The sequence below is a fragment of the Schistocerca americana genome, chromosome 8 (assembly GCF_021461395.2).
Source record: "Schistocerca americana isolate TAMUIC-IGC-003095 chromosome 8, iqSchAmer2.1, whole genome shotgun sequence".
In the NCBI taxonomy this organism is placed as follows: Eukaryota; Metazoa; Arthropoda; class Insecta; order Orthoptera; family Acrididae; genus Schistocerca; species Schistocerca americana.
The window spans coordinates 257,724,380-257,748,727 of record NC_060126.1 but is presented as its reverse complement, the minus strand read 5'-3'; the positions used below and the strand labels follow the sequence as shown (position 1 = coordinate 257,748,727).

The window sequence follows — 24,348 nt, the reverse complement described above, 5'->3', positions numbered from 1 at the left end:
TGCACAGGATAGAGTAGCATGGAGAGCTGCATCAAACCAGACTCAGGACTGAAGACCACAACAACAACAATGTGAGATTTGTGTGTGGATGTGCAATGTCATGTTGGAACAAGATTTCTTTTGGGTTCTAGTCAGACATTGGAAACAGTTCTTGAGTTTGATCCCTCTCTTCACATGAGCTTCAGTTATTAATTGACCCTTTGGTCAATACAGCCACAAGAATGATGATTTACCATGTCAGTGGCTGAGGCTTTGACAGGATGCCATGAATGTGACCAGTTGTGCTCAGTTTCTGCCTTCCTGACATTTTAACTGTTGACCCAAGTATATATTAAATGGAGCTCAGATTTTTTGAATATAAAAAATCTTATAGGAGCAGAAACTGCTCTGTAAATACTGAATTTCAAGACTCCTTTTGAAGAAACTTAGTATGAGTTCGAGTTTGTGAATTGCTGTCTGTGGGAAATTCAGTAGATACATATAAGGGCAGAGCAGCTCAATAACCATTTGTAATTACGAAGCATTACTGAAAAATAGATTGTGAAGAATAAAGGAGAGTTTGGTACTAAGAAATCAGCAATAAGTGGTACGTGACTGCTAAAACTGGAAAGTGATGCAGGATATGACAATAGGATCGAGAAGAAAACAAAAGTAAATGCTAAAACTGAACTACATCTATTTTGTCAGTTGCCAAAATGTGCTGAAGGAATAGCATTAGTATCATGAACTAGGAACAAAGTCATGCTTACTGCCAACAGTGAAGTTTGGAATACTGTTAACAACAACAAAAAGTGTATTATTCCTCAATCTTAAAGTTGGTTGATATGCTGTCCAGTAGTAGACATGCCCATTACTAACAAATGAAATGGTACATATTATTGGAGAGGATTTCCATGTTGTCCAAAACACCATTCTGTAGTTTTGTTTTCACCCAGATATGTTTCTGCACTTTTTGTGCTATCTTCAGTGGGTTTATTCATTGCTTTCTGCAAAATTATTGTTACATGTTACCCTCTTGTGTGAGTTATTTGAACTTTTTGCACAGAACATTTACATTTGTAAAAGGACCGATTATTGTCAAATATTTTACGTTGGGTTGCGTGCAGTACGGAGTTAGGACACAGATTATAGGGTTGAGGCATTCAGTGCCCATTTACGATATGCCTACAGGTTTTAGTTTTATAGTGAATTTGGAAATAAAGTAAGTGTATTCATTTCTTTACATACCTCACATGAAACTATTGGTTGTTTATGCTGGTGGCTTTACATCTTCTACACAATCTACAGCTTGTCATCTGCAATCAACAAAACCTTTTGTATTTTATTGTTATTTTCCAACAGAATCACTATATACTGGTTATTTAATAGGTTAGTTTTTGATGTTGTGGTGCTTTTCCCATATTTATGTCAGTTTAACACAATTATTTCCTTCACTTTCTGCTGCCATTACATGTAGGTGTGGCTGTATGGTGTTCATTTGTTTTGTTGTATGTTTGGGACATGGCACACACATCATTTGAAGTGTTGTTGATGTTTGTGATGCATAGCTTTTGTGGGGGTGGAGGGTAGAATGTCAAAGACAGAGAAAAAGGGGACAGGAGAGGAGGGAAATGAGGGAGTTATGGATAGACGGGTAGAGTGAATGGTGTGGAGTATGTGGTGGAGGGGAATTCAATTTTGGAGGATGCTCATATGCAGTTTTCTTGCATTGTGATGTCTATTTATTTAGTACCTTCTTTCCTGCGGCTATTGATTTTTGAATATGATAATTTTTTTTTTAGTGTTAATTTTTGGTATAGGCCGTTAGTAGTTTTAAGAATTTTTAAATTAGTTTCTGTGTTTGTTGGATGGTGATTCAATGCTTTTAGATGGTCAGCAGATGTTGATTAGGAGTGATCACTTTTCAGTGCTCTGAGATGTTCTGTACAACTGGTTCTAAAATAGCCCCCATTCGTATCTTCGGACGGGGAATAATCAGGACGTCATTATCAGGAGAAAGAAAACTGGTGTTCTACGGATCGGAGCATGGAATGTCAGATCCCTTAATCGAGCAGGTAGGTTAGAAAATTTAAAAAGGGAAATGGATAGGTTAAAGTTAGATATAGTGGGAATTAGTGAAGTTCGGTGGCAGGAGGAACAAGACTTTTGGTCAGGTGAATACAGGGTTATAAATACAAAATCAAATAGGGATAATGCAGGAGTCGGTTTAATAATGAATAATAAAAAAAAAGGAGTGCATGTAAACTACTACAAAAACAGCATAGTGAACGCCTTATTGTGCCCTAGATAGACACGAAGCCCACGCCTACTACAGTAGTACAAGTTTATATGACAACTAGCTCTGCAGATGATGAAGAAATTGAAGAAATGTATGACGAGATAAAAGAAATTATTCAGGTAGTGAAGGGAGACGAAAATTTAATAGTCATGGCTGACTGGAATTCGTCAGTAGGAAAAGGGAGAGAAGGAAACATAGTAGGTGAATATGGATTGGGGGGGAAGGAATGAGAGAGGAAGCCGCCTTTTAGAATTTTGCACAGAGCACAACTTAATCATAGCTAACACTTGGTTCAAGAATCATAAAAGAAGGTTGTATACATGGAAGAAGCCTGGAGATACTGACAGGTTTCAGATAGATTATATAATGGTAAGACACAGATTTAGGAACCAGGTTTTAAATTGTAAGACATTTCCAGGTGCAGATGTGGACTCTGACCACAATCCATTGGTTATGAACTTTAGATTAAAACCGGAGAAACTGCAAAAAGTTGAGAATTTAAGGAGATGGGACCTGGATAAACTGAAAGAACCAGAGGTTGTACAGAGTTTCAGGGAGAGCATAAGGGAACAATTGACAGGAATGGGGGAAAGAAATACAGTAGAAGAAGAATGGGTAGCTTTGAGGAATGAAGCAGTGAAGGCAGCAGAGGATCAAGTAGGTAAAAAGATGAGGGCTAGTAGAAATCCTTGATTAACAGAAGAAAGATTGAATTTAATTGATGAAAGGAGAAAATATAAAAATGCAGTCAATGAAGCACGCAAAAAGGAATACAAACATCTCAAAAATGAGATTGACAGGAAGTGCAAAATGGCTAAACAGGGATGCCTAGAGCACAAATGTAAGGATGTAGAGACTTATTCCACTAGGGGTAAGATAGATACTACCTATAGGAAAATTAGAGTGACCTTTGGAGAAAAGAGAACCACTTGTATGAATATCAAGAGCTCAGATGGAAACCCAGTTTTAAGCAAAGAAGGGAAAGCAGAAAGGTGGAAGGAGTATATAGAGGGTCTATACAAGGGCAATGTACTTGAGGACAATATTCTGGAAATGGAAGAGGATGTAGATGAAGATGAAATGGGATATATGATACTGTGTAAAGAGTTTGACAGAGCACTGGAAGACCTAAGTCGAAACAAGGCCCCAGGAGTAGACAACATTCCATTAGAACTACTGACGGCCTTGGGAGAGCCAGTCCTGACAAAACTCTACCATCTGGTGAGCAAGATGTATGAAACAGGCGAAATACCCTCAGACTTCAAGAAGAGTATAATAATTCCAATCCCAAAGAAATCAGGTGCTCACAGATGTGAAAATTACAGAACAATCAGTTTAATAAGTCATGGATGCAAAATACTAACACGAATTCTTTACAAACGAATGGAAAAACTGGTAGAAGCCGACCTCTGGGAAGATCAATTTGGATTGCGTAGAAATATTGGAACCCGTGAGGCAATACTGACCCTACGACTTATCTTAGAAGCTAGATTAAGGAAAGGCAAACGGCCGGCCGGTGTGGCCGTGCGGTTCTAGGCGCTTCAGTCTGGAACTGCGTGACCGCATTTGTAGACTTAGAGAAAGCTTTTAACAATGTTGACTGGAATACTCTCTTTCAAATTCTAAAGGTGGCAGGGGTAAAATACAGGGAGCGAAAGGCTATTTACAATTAGTACAGAAACCAGGTGCAGTTATGAGTCGAGGGACATGAAAGGGAAGCATTGGTTGGGAAGGGAGTGAGACAGGGCTGTAGCCTCTCCCCGATGTTATTCAATCTGTGTATTGAGCAAGCAGTGAAGGAAACAAAAGAAAAATTCGGAGTAGGTATTAAAATCCTTGGAGAAGAAATAAAAACTTTGAGGTTCGCCGATGACATTGTAATTCTATCAGAGACAGCAAAGGACTTGGAAGAGCTGTTGAACGGAATGGACAGTGTCTTGAAAGGAGGATATAAGATGAACATCAACAAAAGCAAAACGAGGATAATGGAATGTAGTCGAATTAAGTCGGCTGATGCTCCTGGAATTAGATTAGGAAATGAGACACTTAAAGTAGTAGATGGGTTTTGCTATTTGGGGAGCAAAGTAACTGATGATGGTCAAAGTAGAGAGGATATAAAATGTAGACTGGCAATGGCAAGGAAAAAGTTTGTGAGGAAGAGAAATTTGTTAACATCGAGTACAGATTTAAGTGTCAGGAAGTCGTTTCTGAAAGTATTTGTATGGAGTGTGGCCATGTATGGAAGTGAAACATGGACGATAACTAGTTTGGACAAGAAGAGAATAGAAGCTTTCGAAATGTGGTGCTACAGAAGAATGCTGAAGACTAGACCGGTAGATCATATAACTAATGAGGAGGTATTGAGTAGGATTGGGGAGAAGAGAAGTTTGTGGCACAACTTGACTAGAAGAAGGGATCGGTTGGTAGGACATGTTCTGAGGCATCAAGGGATCACCAATACGAGACCAAGAAATGAATACACTAAACAGATACAGAGGGATGTAGGTTGCACTAGGTACTGGGAGATGATGAAGCTTGCACAGGATATAGTAGTATGGAGAGCTGCATCAAACCAGTTTCAGGACTCAAGACGACGACGACGACAACAACAACAACAACAACAACAACAACAACAACAACATGTTGTTTACACTCCATTCACTGCAGCATATGAACTAAAATGAACCATAGACAAAGTTTACACAATGCATTTTTACCACTGCAAAATCTTTAAAAGTTTGTGCAAATGATTTGTTTAATGTAATGTAATGCAGTGTGTATGATGGATAACGAAAGGAATTTCAGTTCTTTATTGAGTGAAGGTATCAGACTGTAAGGTGTGCAACAATTAAAATTTTTTCACGTAATACACTCCTGGAAATGGAAAAAAGAACACATTGACACCGGTGTGTCAGACCCACCATACTTGCTCCAGACACTGCGAGAGGGCTGTACAAGCAATGATCACACGCACGGCACAGCGGACACACCAGGAACCGCGGTGTTGGCCGTCGAATGGCGCTAGCTGCGCAGCATTTGTGCACCGCCGCCGTCAGTGTCCGCCAGTTTGCCATGGCATACGGAGCTCCATCGCAGTCTTTAACACTGGTAGCATGCTGCGACAGCGTGGACGTGAACCGTATGTGCAGTTGACGGACTTTGAGCGAGGGCGTATAGTGGGCATGCGGGAGGCCGGGTGGACGTACCGCCGAATTGCTCAACACGTGGGGCGTGAGGTCTCCACAGTACATCGATGTTGTCGCCAGTGGTCGGCGGAAGGTGCACGTGCCCGTCGACCTGGGACCGGACCGCAGCGACGCACGGATGCACGCCAAGACCGTAGGATCCTACGCAGTGCCGTAGGGGACCGCACCGCCACTTCCCAGCAAATTAGGGACACTGTTGCTCCTGGGGTATCGGCGAGGACCATTCGCAACCGTCTCCATGAAGCTGGGCTACGGTCCCGCACACCGTTAGGCCGTCTTCCGCTCACGCCCCAACATCGTGCAGCCCGCCTCCAGTGGTGTCGCGACAGGCGTGAATGGAGGGACGAATGGAGACGTGTCGTCTTCAGCGATGAGAGTCGCTTCTGCCTTGGTGCCAATGATGGTCGTATGCGTGTTTGGCACCGTGCAGGTGAGCGCCACAATCAGGACTGCATACGACCGAGGCACACAGGGCCAACACCCGGCATCATGGTGTGGGGAGCGATCTCCTACACTGGCCGTACACCACTGGTGATCGTCGAGGGGACACTGAATAGTGCACGGTACATCCAAACCGTCATCGAACCCAGCGTTCTACCATTCCTAGACCGGCAAGGGAACGTGCTGTTCCAACAGGACAATGCACGTCCGCATGTATCCCGTGCCACCCAACGTGCTCTAGAAGGTGTAAGTCAACTACCCTGGCCAGCAAGATCTCCGGATCTGTTCCCCATTGAGCATGTTTGGGACTGGATGAAGCGTCGTCTCACGCGGTCTGCACGTCCAGCACGAACGCTGGTCCAACTGAGGCGCCAGGTGGAAATGGCATGGCAAGCCGTTCCACAGGACTACATCCGGCATCTCTACGACCGTCTCCATGGGAGAATAGCAGCCTGCATTGCTGCGAAAGGTGGATATACACTGTACTAGTGCCGACATTGTGCATGCTCTGTTGCCTGTGTCTATGTGCCTGTGGTTATGTCAGTGTGATCATGTGATGTATCTGACCCCAGGAATGTGTCAATAAAGTTTCCCCTTCCTGGGACAATGAATTCACGGTGTTCTTATTTCAATTTCCAGGAGTGTAGTTTTTGAAAAATCGGATGAAAAGTATTTCATATTGGCAGAAGTGCCCAGTCTCAGCACAGCCACCAGAATGCAAGGAGCATGTCTGTAGCAGCAAAAGAATTAAGGAAAGCCAAATACTAAAGCACTATCGTTGGACTGCAGTACTACCACATTACTCACTACAGAGTGAGGGCAGCAAAGACAGGCCACTCCAAACATTTGCAGAACGAGTAAATATGTTGAGACGAGATTTTCACCAAATTGAGTTGAGACAGTGTGGCAAATTTTCAGACATTCAAGCAATTTTTAATATTTATAGCAGCTGAATTATGATTTTTTTAAGGTGGGACTGTACAGTTTTTTCTGTGGCATTGGAAATAGCCTTCATAGAGGACTTCAGTTACTGTGCAAAAATTTTTCAAATAGTTGCAAGGTAACAGCACCAAAAAACATTGTCACACAATCAGGAGAAGAGATCCCACAAACATCTGGCTACTATACCTTACATAAGTATAGTTCTTGTGTTTTATCTGTGCACTTGAAATCCATCAGTATGTGTTCTGCTGTTGTAGGTATCAGAAAACTAGCTCATGAAGTTATTCAGAGTTTCATGGGGTTGTCAAAAAAGAGGATTAGGCTTTTATTTATGGGAAATGTCACCAAATTCTTAGAACAAGTTGTCCATTTATATACCAAAATATATCCTGATTGTGCCAAGCCCTCACAATCTGTCTTTGCAAACATATAAGTAACATTCAAAAACTGGTACTATAAAGAATAAAATACACCACTGGAAAAAACAGAACATCTGAACGCAATCAAACAAAAGTTTTAGCAGCGGTTACTTACAATACACATCTTGCTACAAGGCAGCTAGAATGTGCTAGTCAGATCAACCAGGGGAGTATTTTGTGAATACTACAGTCAAACACATTTTATATTTCCCACATTTCACTTCAACAGTTTCACGGAAATAGCTTTTAAAATCAGTTACAGCTGCACCAGATTTTGTTTACAAATGAAGCATCATTTACAAACCACAGGCACAAGAATCTTCACAATGCGCACTACAGGTCAGCTGTAAAGCCACATTGGCTGAGAGAAGTGGATAACCAACCCCCTCAGTGTGTCAACTTGGGGTGCAGGCTTTCGTGAATCACATTGTTGGTCCTTGTTTTATTGATGGGTCTGCCAATAGTGAGAAGTAAATATAGTTACTAACAGATATCCTACAGCAGTTACTGTTAGACGTCTGTGAGAGTACAACCCAATTCCCATAAAAATGTTATTTGGTCTTTCTTATTGGGGGGAGGGGGGGTGTAAAGACAACAAAATTACTGTCCAGCTGTGTTGCAAATTAATGAAGGACTGGACTTTCACAAACTTTAAGCACAGTCTAACATGGGTCTCGAAATTACCAGAGCACGAGGGCCACACATCAAGTTTTGAATCCTATTAGGCACCAGATAACAACACACTGTTCTTAGAAATCCAAGAAGGAAATAACAACGAAATTTATTGTTGTTTGACAGAAACACAATTTTAAGTGAAAACCTCAGGTACACTTTATAAATCTTTAGTAGAGGAGAGTGATGTATGTTGGAACCCTTAATTCAGATTTTCGCCTCTATCCAGCCCAATTGACTTTTTGTGTGCTGCAGTTTTTTTCTTGAAATTACAAAAATTACTCTGGAAAATTAAGGGTTATCCAAATGTGAAAACATGTTCCAATGTACAACAAGGCCATGTACTTAGAAACAAATATTCTGTTGAAATTTAAAAGCTATGCAGCTCAGAAAATCTTCCCAATCTGTTGTTAATCACCTCTAAGTTACATTATTACTCTACTGCGCACTAATAATCAGCATGTCAAGTCAAATTAGACAAAAGTATTATCAAAAACCAGTTACAAGTAAAATACATTTTAAATGGAAGCAGTTGGAAACAACAGACATTTTCATTTTTCAAGGCAGATGAAATTGTTGAAACATTAGCAAAACTCAGATTTATGGATTATCCATCCATACTTTGTGTAACTAATTTTTGCTTGCATTAAGATTCTCTAACTGAAGAATTAACAATATATTCCAAATAGCTTTAATATACAAGGTGTGCCGAAAAGATTTGGTCAGAGTTCTCAGAAAATAAAGGAAACAAGAGTTACAAACAAAACACCTTTAGTGTCCTTCAAAGTAATCACTACTAGTAGTAGCACACTTTTGACATCAGCTGTAAAAATATAGTAAACTGTCAGCAAACGATTCTTGTGGAATTGCTCAAAGCACGTGTGGTCATGCCTTGTTGGACATTCATGTCATTACAGGTCATGGGACCTAGTGCTACCAAATCGATCTGGAGACCAAGTGACAGTTAATGGCGTGCCGTTCATTATCTCCTCCATCTCCCTGGATAAATATTCATGATGGATCAAGCCCATGCTGTCAAAAAAGGCAATCAACATTGTCTTAATCTTGGATTTTGTCAGACCACTTTTTTGGAAAGTGTGGAAGATGAACAACTATGTGCCGTTGACAACTACTTACTTTGAAGACTAGTAGAGGTATTTTGTTTGTAATTTTTGTTTCCTTTATTTTCTGAAGCCACTGCCAAACTTTACAGACTTTCCTTTTATTATACATAGCTTAAATGTGTAGAACTCGAAATATTTACAAATGCTGCACAAAACACGATCTCGTATACAATAACTACAAAAACTGCATAACATGACGGAAATTGCTTCTGGCAGTCTTTAGTACTTACTCATGCATGCGATTCTATTATCAAGTCATTAGACTGAAGTACTGACCAAAAAACTTGTGTTTTTCACTGCAGTATCCTCCTGGCACAACTCTCTCCTCTGCACACTTAGTGAAAGGAATGAAATTTAGAATTTTAGCTTTGGAACCCATAATTTTCTGAAAATGTGGCTCTTAACTTAATCTGCTGTATGAGTAAACTATTTCATAAATGTTTGTTGTTTTTGTGTTTAGATTTTCTAAATTTCACTAAATAAAATGTTTGTTCCCACTTATAGGTAGTGTCAAATGCAGACAACAAATCTTGTGCAAAATCTTTGATCTTGGGGTAGTTTCCTTCTGGAAGAAACTTGTAAAACTCAACACAGTTTCTTCTTTAAACTGGTCCTTCACGGAATAATCACCTCGCAGGTCAATGATTTCCATTTGCAGTGTGCCTGGACATCTTCCACTTTGCAAGAAAAGGGGTTCTGGAAAATCTCGATCTCATTGGAATAAGCGTCTAAATACAAGAACCTGGAAGAGATCTCCTTCAGATCACCAAGAAATTACCTTGTGAACAAAAATGGAGAACTTTAAACATGTTCACGATTTGATGACTGGGAGTTGGCAAAATGTGAGGAATGTTTCTGTGTGATATTGTGTTCAGAAAGTATTTGTTTTGATTAAAATCTTTAACATGCTTGTAAAGACAAAAAATAATATTGTCCTCCTCTTGAAGTTTGATTCATTTCATTCAAAATTGTTTTTCTCATTCAGAAATATTTCATCTTTGTTCTCAAAGAAAGGAAGCTTTGCAAAATTTTACCACACATTAACCATCTCACTGCCATGTGATATGAGAGAATACTTGACAAAGATTCTACCTCTTGAAGGAAAGGCTTGAATTGATGGCGGTAGCGAGTCTATGACATCGAATGAAATTAAAAACCAAAATTACAACAGTATTCTTCACACAAGACACACCCACTGATTTTGCCCAAAGTGCATCCCGATCAATAGTGCAGTGTGTTTTCCAGGGTTTGATACACCACTGGCTTCACACTGAATGTAGTGTGGTGTTCCAATGAGACCTGTATATTTGGCACACAATCCCCTGCACCCATCTGTACCCTGCAAGGAAATAAGATTTGCTGGTTCTTCAGTAACTTCGAAGTCTGTGTTAATACCTCAATTGAGTGACAACAGAGATGTCTGTGATTCATCCAGGTCTGTTGGGTACCAAGCAAACTTATGTCTTTTCTTGTAACTGTTTGGATAAATTACAGACAATTTCTTCAATTCAACATGTCACTGTATTTGCTAAAAGAGTAGCTTTACATCATTTGGTTCTGTAAAGAAAACACCTCTCTAGCTGTAATTAAAATGCACTGCTATCGAAATGTGCATCATGCATTTTTTCATAGTGGCACTGACTATTGTATTCCATAAGAACAGCAATAAATTCATTACAAACAACACTAATTAATTTGTTGGCTTTCTCTATAACAAAATATTTCATGGCCACGTTGTACTGAAGATAGGACACCTACATTCAATTTCCTCTTTTTAGCTTGAATAGACATATTTCACATGCATTCAGAAGAAAGAAAACTTGAAATTACAATTGAATTAAACAAGCCAGGAAGACTCTCACACTATTTTAAAAGGCTTCGTTCAAGCTTGTACCAGATGCAACCTTTAGACCGTATTTTGGAGATCCCTCGTGTAACACACACAATAACTCTCAGTATGTCACACTATTGAACATAATATCAGATGAGTGTGAATAGCATCATTTATATTTATTTCTAGCACAGTTTTTACCAAAGGGAGCATACCTAGCATCACATGGGTTTAATAAGAGTGAGTTTTATACTGAAACTGCAAAAAGTCGATAACATAAAAAAAAAACCTTCTGTTAAGGTACTAGATGGGGTATGTAAAACTGTACAAAGAGAATAAAATAGTAGATTATAAAAGTGGAAATTGAGTAGTGAAAACTGAATTAATATCTGAAGCTATTTTCAAACTGTGATACTTTGAAAGCACAAGGTCATAAGTTCTTACTCTGAAAGCATAAAGATAAAACTATAATTCTTTTTCACTAAAATACTAAAAGTAAATGCCTAGAACAATTGACATATAAATAGTGAAACAGTAAAATTACAGAAGTGGGATTATGTTGAGTACCTAGAGTTGCATGAAGTGTCATTAAATATTGTCAATTTTAAAAAGCAGATAATGTATAAAGCAGTAAAAAATATAAAACAATAAATTATAAAAGTGAAACTGCATACAGCAACTAAGCCCTGACAGGGTGTGACAGTTATGGTTACCTGCATTTGCTTGGCAGTATTGTATGGCGCGCAGTTTTGCATTACGTACGGAAGTCAGTCTGCACTTGCACACCCGCCTGCTTCTGGGACAGTGTGTGAGCCGTTAATAAAATCATTCGACTGATTTAATGTGTTGCCAGGCTTTTGCAAATAGTGTGTAAAAATCTCGATTGCTTCCAACATTGTTAGAAGGTGGTCCCTTATGTTCATTGCACTTTCAAGTGCATATCAATAGTTCCAACAGCATGCTTCGATGTTAGAAGATGCTCACCAAACGCTGTTGTATTACTGTGAACAGAAGTGTGCTCTTTGATGCATATTTCACACACACGTCCTGCCTGTTTGACGTACGTAAATGTTTCGACAGTTTCTACACTTTAGTTTATATATACCTGCTTCCATGAATTTTGAGGCGTTTCTATTCATATGATACTCAGGCTGAAGAGAGTAATGTCATTAGTTTTAAATCCCATATGCAAATTGGTATTGTAAAATTGTCTAGCAATAACATCTGTGCGCGCAATTCACTTTCAAGCCTCTGGTCCTGCGTTAGTACATTTGTTTTGAGCATGTAGTGCAAGAGGACTCACTGTTTTCCCCTTTTTTCCTCTCACAATAATTCTGTATTACTTTACAGGTGCTATTCAGCAATATCTAACAACTGGACAATGTGCCCATGAACTGCGGCCCTTGGCTGGACAAGACATACGTCTGATTGCTGCAGTCCCCGGGTCACCAGCTAGCCACTTACAGCAGCCGACCAGCTTACTTGCATGAACAGATGATCTGGAAAGTCCACTTCCGAGCACACAGTTAGAATGTTTCCCAAAAAGGAGCAGATTACACCTGACAGTCTGGCCTGCCCAGTTTTCAAACTGCCACTAGATGGTTCTTACAGTGGCAAATGAGTTATGGAAGTCAACAATCTGATACCTGTCGTTTGTAACTCAAGGGCATATGTGTTATTTTCTTGTATTGCTGTTCACCTGTTAGCTTGCTACTATTGATCTCACGCTATTGTTGTTTTTTAATTTTCTGTAATAACTTAAGTTACTGTTGAGACCGTGTAACCATTGCTCTCTGCAACGTGCTTTATAACAGTGATTTCTTATTCCTCTCGTGCTTGCTTAGTGGCAGTTTTAATAACCTATTAATCTTGGATTGAAAATATGCCATCTTCATCCTTTCAGGGTGCCAGGACTTAGTGATAATGTCTGCACAGGTCAGTTTTCTGTACACGCTAAAACGGTGTTTACCCACCTTACTTATAACCGTAATGTCGAAATAGTTGATGGCTTCTTTATTTTCTGTAAATCTAATTTTTGGGTGAATGGCACTCATTCTCTCCACTATGTCATTAAAATCGCTTTGATCTCCTTTAACCTACAAAATAGCATCATCAACGTAGCGGTAATAGCAGACAACTTTACTGGCTGTTGCAGGGTTCTTAGTGAAAAATTAGTTTTCTAAATGATTAAGGTAAATCTCAGTCATAATGCCGATGAGGGAATTTCCCATGGCTGGCCCTCCCGGGTTTGTGGAATATATTACCTTTAAACCTAAAATAGGAAAACATCAGTTCTCGAAGCTCCATTAATTCACGGTTGTTCTTAACTATTTCTAATGGCTTGCAAACAGGCATGTTAATATACAAATTCACCATATCTAGGGATAAAAAGATGGAAACAGGTGGTATGACTTTGTCCGCAAACTATACTGCTCATGAAAGTGTATAGCATTTTCAATCTTTGTACTAGCACTGCATTTATCACGGCATGAGGACTTTTTACTTTTTTTATTATGAAGCTTAACCTGCACATGTGCGTCTGGCATTCATGGGCTTATGATTATACATCGCTTTTTGCCCATCAGAAAACAGAAAATTTGATTTTCGAACTTTGCCCATTAGTTATGCCTGGAACTTTTTTGTAGGATCTCTAGCCACTTCACTAATCCCGTTTTGAGAAAAGGTTATGCTAACGAAATTGAAAGAAATTTTTCTGTATAAATGGGATTACCTAAATGACCAGAGAGGTTCATAAAATTAACAGACAACAACAGCATAAAATCAATGGCAGCACGCTAACAGGTGAACAGGGAGACAAGGAAGTAGTGTACATGGCTGTGAATTATAAAGGACAGGTTTCAGATGTTACTGCTGGAGAATTTCGTAATACCAATTTGCATATAGGGTTTAAAACTAATGACATTATTCACTTCACCCTGAGGTAGCATGTGAATAGAAAAAGCCTCAAAATTCACAGCAGCAGGTGTATGTAAATTAAAATGTGGAATCTCTAAAAAACCTTACACAGGTCAAACAGGCAGCACGTTTGAAATATGGATCAAAGAGCACACTTCAATTCATTGTAATAAAACAGCATTTGCTGAGCATCTTCTAACATGGAGGCATGCCATTGGAACTATCAATACGCACTTGAAAGTACTGCACAATGAACCTAAGGGATTGAGATTTTTTCACCCCATCTACAAGAGCCTGGCAACACATTAAATCAGTTGAATGATTTTATTAACGGCTCACACACCAACCCCCTAGCAGTAGGTGGGTGTACAAGTGCTGACTGGCTTCCGTACATACTGCAACAGTGTGCGCCATACAGTGTCACCAAACAGAAGGAAATGCAGGTAACCGTAACTGTCACACCCTGTCCCCTATAACATTAGTTGCTGCATGCTGTTTCGCTTTTATAATTTAATGTTTTTTTTTTAATCGGTTTCCATGCTTTTTAAAATTGACAATGTTTAATGGCACTAAATGCAATTCTAGATACTCAACATAATCCCATTTTGGTAATTTTACGACCTTTATATCTTTCACTATTTGTGTGTCCATTGTTCTAGGCCTATACTTTTAATATTTTAATGAAAACAATACACAGTTTTATTTTTACACTTTCTGAGTAAGAACTTATCACATTGAACTTTCAGAGTATCACACTTAGAATAACTACAGATACTAATTTAGTTTTTGCTACTTTATTTCCAATTTTATAATCTACTATTTTATTCTCCTTTTACAGTTTTACGCCTTGTACTGGTTGTCCTGTGGAGAACAACATTTTTCCATACGGAATTACGGTGCAATGATTTCATGATTCTTGAAGAAAAAAAAAAAAAAGTTATCATTCAACTTAATTGTATTTAAGAATGACATTGATTTATTATGTACATTATCCTTCGTTCCATGTTTAAAATGTTAATGACTGTGAAACAGCCAAGTAATTTGATGTAATTACTTTCTGTGGTGGTCATGTTTTTTGATGAGGATAGATGTGAGAGACATTGTTAAGTGTACTTATGTTGCATTTTGGTAAAATATACGTATTTATTTACTCTTGAAACCTTTATGTATCTTTAGCACCCCTACATGTTAGGAAACTAATAACTTATTTTTTCAGAGTATCAGAAAGTGCAATACAGCGCCGTTTGCACAGCCACAACATTTTATTTGAATATTGCCAATATTAAGCAGCACAGAGCTACAGAAATAACTTTGAAAGTTTGCATTTTAATTTATTTCCAAATATTAATAGCAGTTTTCATTAAATTCTTGTGGTTGCCACATAACAGCTATCTTTTATCCCAGCTACATAAATTCACAGAAATTAACTTACTCCAAATGATCATTGACAAACATGCCACACTATAAAATTTTTCCACCACAACCCGTGACATTAAAGCAGTATTCAATGAAATTGCAATGCAAAAAGGATCTGAGATGTTTTGTTAACATACAGGCTACACACTGCTCTTTATGTGTTTCATATTGTGGGTATTAAACTGTCAAATAATATTTCCTTAAAAAAAGACTGTGTAATTTGCCCCTGATAAGTTGTGTTGTCACCTTAGCACGTGTGGCGTCGTTTGATGAGTAACTATATGTATATGTATACGTGCCTACAAATCATACCATTTAATGAACTACATGTGTACACACAAAGCGCACCACTTGATATATACAACAGAATACAACAACATACATATTAAGAACAACACTACATCCACTCTGGTATCATAACAAGGTTTTTTGCATTACTGACTTCTTGCAGTTTTAATATAAGACTATCTCTTGTTAAACCCATAGCACTCTGCCACTCTCCCCCCTCCCTTTCCATTGCCCACTCTCCCCCACACTCTATTTCATAAATTCAATATTTATGCTATTTGCATTTTACGCACCTATTGTTCTACACTACCGGTGTTTCAATGAGAATCGAACAGTTATACATTCTATAATTCTTAAACTCTTGACATCCCTACCACCCCCTCCCAGCCTGCTTTCCCCACTTCCTCTTCCATTTAACCTCACTCCATTGCCTGTTCCCCCCATCGCCAACTACCAACCTCCAACAGATACCTGTTTAAAACACTGACCGCAGTTGCAAAACACAGCACTCTGATATGTGGTTCTTAGTGAACCAGATGAAGCTGGCTTATTTGAGCTGGTAATTTATCAGATGCGTATTTCATTTACTTCTGCTGTTAGATTAGTACTTCATGCATGAAAACAATACAAACACATTACCCATTTTGTCGTCAAATTCCTTAAGTGAAAAATTGTGGCAGAATTGGTAGTTAAGCCTCTCCACTGACGTTAGCACTTGCTCCAAGGTATGTTGAGAGAGACTCGGAAAGAGAATGTTTAAAAGTGCGTTGTTCAACAAATAGCTCTAAAATTTAAAATAAAAAAAATTTTCACCAGTCATAAAACTCTCAAACGTGGGACATTTTGGTATCCCCGGACAGCACTAAAAAACCAGGATTATCTGAGCTAATCCCAGACATATGGTAAGCCTTCACTTATGTGAACTAAAATGTATGCTATGTATTATAACAAAGTTAGAATGATACTACCTTTAATTGGAAGAATATCATACCACAAACAGTAATAACATGAAAGTGGGGTTTTTCATGATGGGTGTTCTAATGATTAAAATCGAGAACAAAATTTCAAATGTTGTGTCGACCTTTTTACATGTGGCTTAGTCATCTGGTGAACATGCTGTATGAAGAACCAATTTGAAGTCCAGTTCATGCACTTTCACCTATGTTATGTCTGATGTGTGGGATGGTGCATTATCTTGGTGAAAGAGCACTTGTTTGTGTGGCAACCTTGGTCTTCTTTCAACCAACGCAAGTTCCAGACGGTCTGACAATGAAGCATAATAGGGTCCAATTATGATTCTGCCTTTTTCCAATTAATCTAGGTGGATTATTCGTCAGGAATTAAAAAAAAAAAAAAAAAAGTGGTCATAACTTTATCACCTGACATATTGGTCTTTCCTTTTTTGATGCACTTTCATCAGCCTTTGTCCAGTGTTTTGACTGCCATTTTGACTCTAGTGTGTAACGTTGGATCCATGTTTATTCAACAGTCACAAATCAGTGCAAAATGTCGTGCAGATTTTGATTGTACATTGCCAGACATCGTGCTGAAATGTTGTGCTGGATGCACCCACCTCACCCGCAGTTTCTTCATAGCCAATTCTCCGTGCACGATATTGTGCTTGTCCAATTTCAGTTCATTAATCCAAAAGTAAATGGTCTATAGTGATGATGCAGAGTTGCTGGGTTCACATGAACTTCATCAGGCTCTGTGTTGATTTGTGTGGCAGTCCAACCCAACAGCAAGAAACTTGATTTTCTCCATTCTCAATTGCAACAACAGTGACCAGTTCAGATGGCTATCAACAATGAACTGTACGCTCTATATTTTTGGAATTCTTTATATGATACTGGGAGAAATCAAGCTTACCAATAACATTTCTTTAATATAAATTACGCAATGTAAGCAGTGCACACCAGGAAAGTTGTCTGGAGACAAGAATGTTGTGTGTTCCATATTGAACTGGTGTTTGGAGTGAGATCTCATGGCAATGATGGGAGCACATCATAATGTAAGTAATACATTGTCCAGTCACATTTATGTGACCATCTGTCAAAAGCCTGAAAAACTCAAACAACTGTGAGACGTGCGTGAAGGGATTCCATGAAGTTCTCGAAGATACTGACAGGGATATGGATCTTTGCTGACTCCAGTGGTAAGGTTTCTAAGTTGAGGCTCAATGGCACAAACAGATCAATCAAGGTGGTCTCTCAGATTTTTGATTGGATTTAAATCTGGAGAGTTTGGTGGCCAGGAGAGGACCCTAAATTTGTCCTGGTGCTGTTCTAACAATGCATGAGTTCTGTGAAATATGTGCATTGCATTGTCCTGCGTCCCCAAGGATAGATGCATACTTGGGTTGATTCATTGAATTACAGGGTGTTTGCTTTCGGACGTAACATGCCAACGCCCATCTGCCCGATGGAACATAAAACGTGATTCATGTGAAAAGGCCACCTGTCACCACTCAGTGGATGTCCAGTTGCAGTACTGGTGGCGCAAATTCCAGCCTTCATCACCTATCAACTGCAGTCTGCGTGGATGTATGAACCAGGCACCTGCTGCAGAGGCCCATACGCGGCAACATTTGCTGATCGGTCATTGAGGAAACACTCATGATAGTCCCGTTGTTCATCTGGGCAGACAGTTACTCAACAGTTGCACATCTATTTCCCCATACAAATCCCCCCCTGTCATCAACAGCCCATGAAGCTCCACAGTTGCCTTGACTCTGGTTTTCGATAGCACTGTTTTTCCATGTATGGAGCACTTTAACCACAGCAGCACACGAACAGTTCACAAACTTAGCAATTTTGGAAATACCTCAGCCCTTGGCTCAAAAGCCAATTATGCCCTTTTGAATGTCAGATAAATCTTTTCGTTTCTGCATTACGACAACGACTGCACTGTTTCCCACGACCCCTAGGCGCTCTATATATCCTACACTGCTCGTGTCCGCCTGTGATCCGTCAATGCTTATTTCACATTGACATTGAACATGGGCAGTGATCACATGGATGTGACTGGATCATGTATATTTACAAACAATGCAAATACTGTATGCAAATTGTGGGTTTTTATGTTATATGAGTGATTCAATATGTATTGGAGGCTGCCTCAGGTTGCACAAATAAAAGAAAAAAAAACACATGTGATCTACATGTTTAGCTCATGTTAAAGCACTTCTCTCATGAAGTTTAGTATGCACTGTGATGCATTGTTGACTCATTGCCACAATTCTTTGTAGTGGACTCATTATGGCAGATTTCTTTGCCATGCCTTGCGAAGAATTTTGTCCACATGTAGGTTTACGAAGAATAGTTACTTTCATGTCTGAAAGAACAGCTATTACTGACAGTCGACAGACATATGAAATTAGTTTGAAATAAATTTGTTGAATGTGGATATCTTGGTATCTACTGCGTAAGGTATACACCAATCAGCCAGAATGTTATGACCATCTAACTAATAGCCAATATGTCCACCTTTGGCATGGATAATAGTTGTGATGCATCGTGGCATGGAAGCAGTGAGGCCTTGATAAGTCGCTGGAAGGAGCTGGCACCATGTCTGCACAGAAAAGGAAGGGGACTGATGAGCTCTGACATCATGTTCAATCAGTAGGTATGGTGAGAAATTGCCGTCAGATTTTGTCTTTTAGCATCTCTAATGAGATCGGTAGACTTGTGAGTTCAGGTAACCCCACAACCAAAAATCACATGGATTGAGGTCTGAGGACCCAGTAGGCTAAGGATGACAGAAATTGCGGCTGAGTGCATTATCCTGACCAAACAAATGTGCACAAGATATCTTTCACATGTGTAGCAATATGGGTGGAGTGCCATACTGCATAAAAGTTGTACCTTCCACCAGCTGTTTATGAGCCACACTGGGGATGATGTGATTCTGTAACATATGGGCATACCTCGCACCTGTAACACTGGCAGTTTTTAAAGAAGCAGGCCCCGTTTCCTCCATGGAAAAGGGTCCAATCACGACTGATATGGTAAATCCACACTGCACTGTGAAGACTTCATCATGCAAAGGAGTTTCAATGACCATTCTGGCATGCGGTTCTCAAAATAATATCTTTTTCAAACATGTACAACAGCTATTGCACATAAGAGAATACATTTTCTTGTACTGCTCACCTGTATGAGTTTTCCTAAGGATATTTTATCTGATGATGATTACTCAAAAAGTGTGATAAATAAGGTATTTAGTGATGTTTCCAAGGAGTTACTACTTGCCCAGATGCAGAAGTTTCGGTAGCCCAATACTGCATCTGTCAGTGTTGAGAGACCAACAGAGTGAAATGGGCTTCATTGGTCCATAACACAGACAACCAATCCTCACCTTCCCCCATTTTTTGAAGTGCACACGCCACAAATGCACTTTGTGTCTCAAAACTGGTTGCAGACAGTTCATGATGATGCTGGATGTTGTACAGTAGCATTGGAGGGTACACCTTAGTGCTTTCCAAACAATAGTGTGCAGAATGCTGGTGTGACATACAACTTAACGAGCGCTGACTTCACCATGCAGAAAGGAACCCACTAAAGTCTCCATTTCCTCCTAAACTGTCTGAGCAGCAGCAGCATTTATTTATATCATGTCGTCCACTATGGGGCCGAGCACCTAAACAGCCTGTAGCTTTGAACATCATTATCATTGTCTTTACAGTGACACTTGTCACAGGATATTTACCGATATGGATACCCTTTGTCTGGCGATAGGATCATAAAGCTGCAGTTGCAAATTCTCCATTCTGACAGTAAAGCTTCACTAATATAAGGGTCAATATGCCGCAATTGCTGGTGCATCAGACTCCCTCTCTCACTACAGCTCATTTTATTCACAACTTGATGTCACCACTGTCATCTTGCTGTCCAGTGCCATTTGTTGCATGTGTAAGTCAAGTTTTACCTCTCTACCTACATTATTCCAAGAATTAGTGCATTTTCAAACGTTAATGGACTTTTTAGTCACTCTGAACATCTAAAGTGGTACACAGAACAATTCAGGAGGAACAGAAATTCACTCGTACGACCTGAACATGGTGAGCAGACACATATTTGAAGCTGATGTAAAATTAGCAGATATTGATTATGAGACTAGCAACATAAATGTTAAATGCCATAAACACTGCAGAAATGTTTGTTAAAAACTAATTTGTTCCATTGATGTTTCACAGTGTTTTTATCAGTGAACAGTAGCTTGTAATTGCTGGGAAAAAAATATATTTTTGCTCTGCTATTTGTCTGTTGTGACTTTAATGAAATAAAGATAAAATCAGTTTGTTATCTATCCGAGTTTGTAAATTATCAAAAATCAAAGAAGGGAGATATTCTGAAATGACCCTGCATAGTAAGTGTGTCTAAAGTGCTCTGCTGAGTTCTTTATCTCTATCTGAGGAAATAAAAATCCGGTTAGGTTCAGTCCTAAATGAGACTGGTCAAAAAACCTATTTTCGTTCAGTAGGGACAATGCCACAGTGCACACTAAAGGCAGTGACAATTAGGACAGAAATGACGGACATTGCTGACTTAACAGAAGCAGCATACTTGTTCCACTTGGGCAATATAAATTTGTGCCACAAAAAGGATGTATTGTACAAAATTACATTATGCAAAAAACATAAATTATGTCCATTATGTAATATTTGACTCTGATTATTATTTTCAGTGACTGTTTATTCGCACTTTACCTTTCATCATGACTGACTGGAATACTTCCTACAGTGTCCAAGAACAGATTAGGCAGAGAGGGTATGTTTTGTTATTTCAGTGATCGTAATATCAAGTCAAATTTACAAATAGTTTGGTAATATGAACCCACGTATCAGTATGACATCGCATCCTCTTTGACCTGGATGCACGCACTGATTTTGTTGGGAAGGGTGTCATAAAGCTATTCTATCTTCTCCTGACGTAAGCCAGCCCTCAACTGTTGTAACTGGTCTTTGATATGCCGAATACTAGTGCTGGTATGGAGTTGATATTCATGCTGGTCTCTCACGTTGTATTGAGGACATATTTGGGGAGCTTGCTAGCCATTGGAGTACCTCCATTCACAGACAGGTCATAAGTGTGTGCCATGTGTGGACAAGTATTATACTGCTGAAAAATGGCGCCACAACAGTGTTGCATGAGAGGTAACACATGAGGGCACATGATGTCTGTGAAATAGTGTTGTCACACACCAAATGTGGCCATTTGTGTTGTGGTGTTAATGGCATCCTAGGCATTGGATAGTAATTTTGCAGTCTGGCTGTTGCTAATCTCTGGCCAATGGAGAGGGTTGACACAGAATGTTGCAGGGAGTCCATTACCTGTTCCTGGACGGCAGGCAAAGATGTGAAGGGGTCACAATGAGCTCGGTACACAACACTGTGACCTTCCAATATGGTGGCTGACCAGAACCTTGATGATAAATATGCCTGCTCTCACGGTCCCATACATCCAACATCGGCCCACTGTTACATCCTAATGCCTTACAAATCTGTATACTGCATGATTTGACCAGACCCACAAGGGGCTCCTCTCAAATGGTCACTTGCTGCTAATGCTGTATCACACGAGTATGTGGCATCTTCATGGACTTCACAGTCATCATTTGACACCTGATGACCTTATATACCCTATCAGGCCTGGTAACAACACTAATGCACTCTGGTGGCCATTCTACCTGTAACTGAAAATTGCATCTGTAATCATTTAACCTTGTGAATCTGTCCTAGAAATTGTACTTAAATATCTTCTAACGCCATGAAGCTTTCGTAATACCACAATGGAAAGGCAAAACAGGTTTGAACTATATATTGAGAAATCTGTTACCAGATTTTTCAGTGGAATAAAATTTAGGAATTATTGAGTAGCAAAAGATTTCTCAGCTATGAGAGATTTTTAAACAGTGTGAACCATTATAATTCGCACAGACAAGGTTAGTGATTTGTTCCTTACTCACTTTGTCTTCATATTAAACTATCTTTTCTGCTAGCCTGTGTGTTGTCAGAAATGGATTCACAAGACAAACCATTTTCATTTGTGTTGTAAAAGTGTGACTGAGCAGTCATTACACCTGCACTTAAACTTTGTCCACACACTTTTCTGTTAGAGATATTGTGCCAGTTATGGAATCTGAAGAGCCACCCACCTGCTTGACCTACTTCATCTGCAAATCTTTTTAGTGCAGCATGCAGTTCGATTTCTCTTACATGGTGCCCTGCAGAGCTTTATCTTGTACGTGTCAGGCCCATAGAGCATCATCAGTGGCGGTCAGTTTTGACACAGTTGCCCATTTCCATTTTTCTGGCTAGTTCATCTTGTTTTAAACAAAAAAATCCAAAGTTTTATTACGATTATTCAAGATGTCGACTTACAGGACATTCCCAAGTGTCAATAAACGATCCTGATGAAACTCAGCGGGTATGTCGAGTGGGCAAAATAGTGCAACATGCCCTTTTTTTTTTTTTTTTTCCTGGTTTCACTTTTAAGAGTTAAGACACACCCCGAAAGGTAATTTGGTATTTTAAGTTTAGAGGGAATATCTTCAAAATGATGGTATATAAAAAATGTTTCTCATATAAAAGGTAAGATGTAATTAATGTTCTTGAAAATTTAATAATCAGCTTTTGCAGTTCTATTCACCAAGTCTTTGAAATGTACTGTAATAATGTCTGATACAAACCAGAATATTAGAGGATTACCCATGAACATTTGAAAGTCTGCCGGATTTTTACTTTTGGGTCGCGAATATCTGAAGAAATTACGTTGATTTTATGTGCAAGGTGTAAAAAGAAACGCTGTTTTGAGCATTTATTTGCAAATTATCGTTATTGTAGTGATTCTGTATCATGATGAGTTACTTATTATTTTCAATTAACAAAATACACGTATGTGAAATGGTAAGCAAAAAAAAAAATATAAATACAGTTTATTTTCCTACAATAGTATTTCATTAACCAGCTTTATTACAAGGGGATATATTTGGCTTGAAAGCTTCTTTAATTTATGTTGGAACAAAAGTTTTCAGTTTTCAAAGTTAACTAATGGGTGTAGGATCTTTTGCAAAATTTCTAATTACAACAGTTGATTATACAATTTTAAAGAACGTCAATTACATATCAACTTTTATAAGAAAACATTTTTTTGTATATCATTGTTCTGGGGTATTCCCACTAAACCTAAAATGCCAACTCACTTTTCGGGTTGTTTTATCCCCTAAAAGTGAAACTGAGCATAAAAGGAAATCGTATTGCTCTTTTGTCCCTTCTACACACAAATCGCCCTTACTGTACCGGACTTCATTCGCATCAAGCTTCATTATTGACAGGCGTCAAAGGCATCCCCTCCCCATTTGCTTCACTTGTGGCCGATAATTAGTAACGTATATATCATTGTTGGAATATATAAATCGTTAAAATTTAAAAGATAAAACAAAATGCTTTATAAAATCCGTGCTGGTGCATCTACCAAGAGTTATGGCCGAGTTTGGCATTACCAACATGGGAACATTACCAAATATCAGTAAAAAAAAAAAAAAAAAAAAAAAAAAAAAATTATATATATATATATATATATATATATATTTATTTTTTTTTTTTTTTTTTTTTTACTGATATTTGGTAATGTTCCCATGTTGGTAATGCCAAACTCGGCCATAACTCTTGGTAGATGCACCAGCACGGATTTTATAAAGCATTTTGTTTTATCTTTTAAATTTTAACGATTTATATATTCCAACAATGATATATACGTTACTAATTATCGGCCACAAGTGAAGCAAATGGGGAGGGGATGCCTTTGACGCCTGT

General features: G+C 38.9%; 1 protein-coding gene across 6 annotated transcripts in view; it reads left to right on the top strand.

Moving 5' to 3' along the window:
* The window catches only part of LOC124544809 (non-structural maintenance of chromosomes element 1 homolog), a 44,059-nt gene extending 29,309 nt beyond the window's left edge, over nucleotides 1–14,750 (top strand). The window contains exons 6-7 of one of the 6 annotated variants that reach the window (XR_006967566.1): nucleotides 9,587–9,924; nucleotides 12,264–14,750. The gene's annotated coding sequence lies outside the window, so the exon portion shown is untranslated. Of the gene's footprint in view, nucleotides 1–9,586 lie in introns of all 6 variants that reach the window. The other 5 variants (XR_006967565.1, XM_047123498.1, XM_047123499.1 and 2 more) reach the window with 5 other exon arrangements.
* The last annotated feature ends 9,598 nt before the right edge of the window (nucleotides 14,751–24,348 follow it).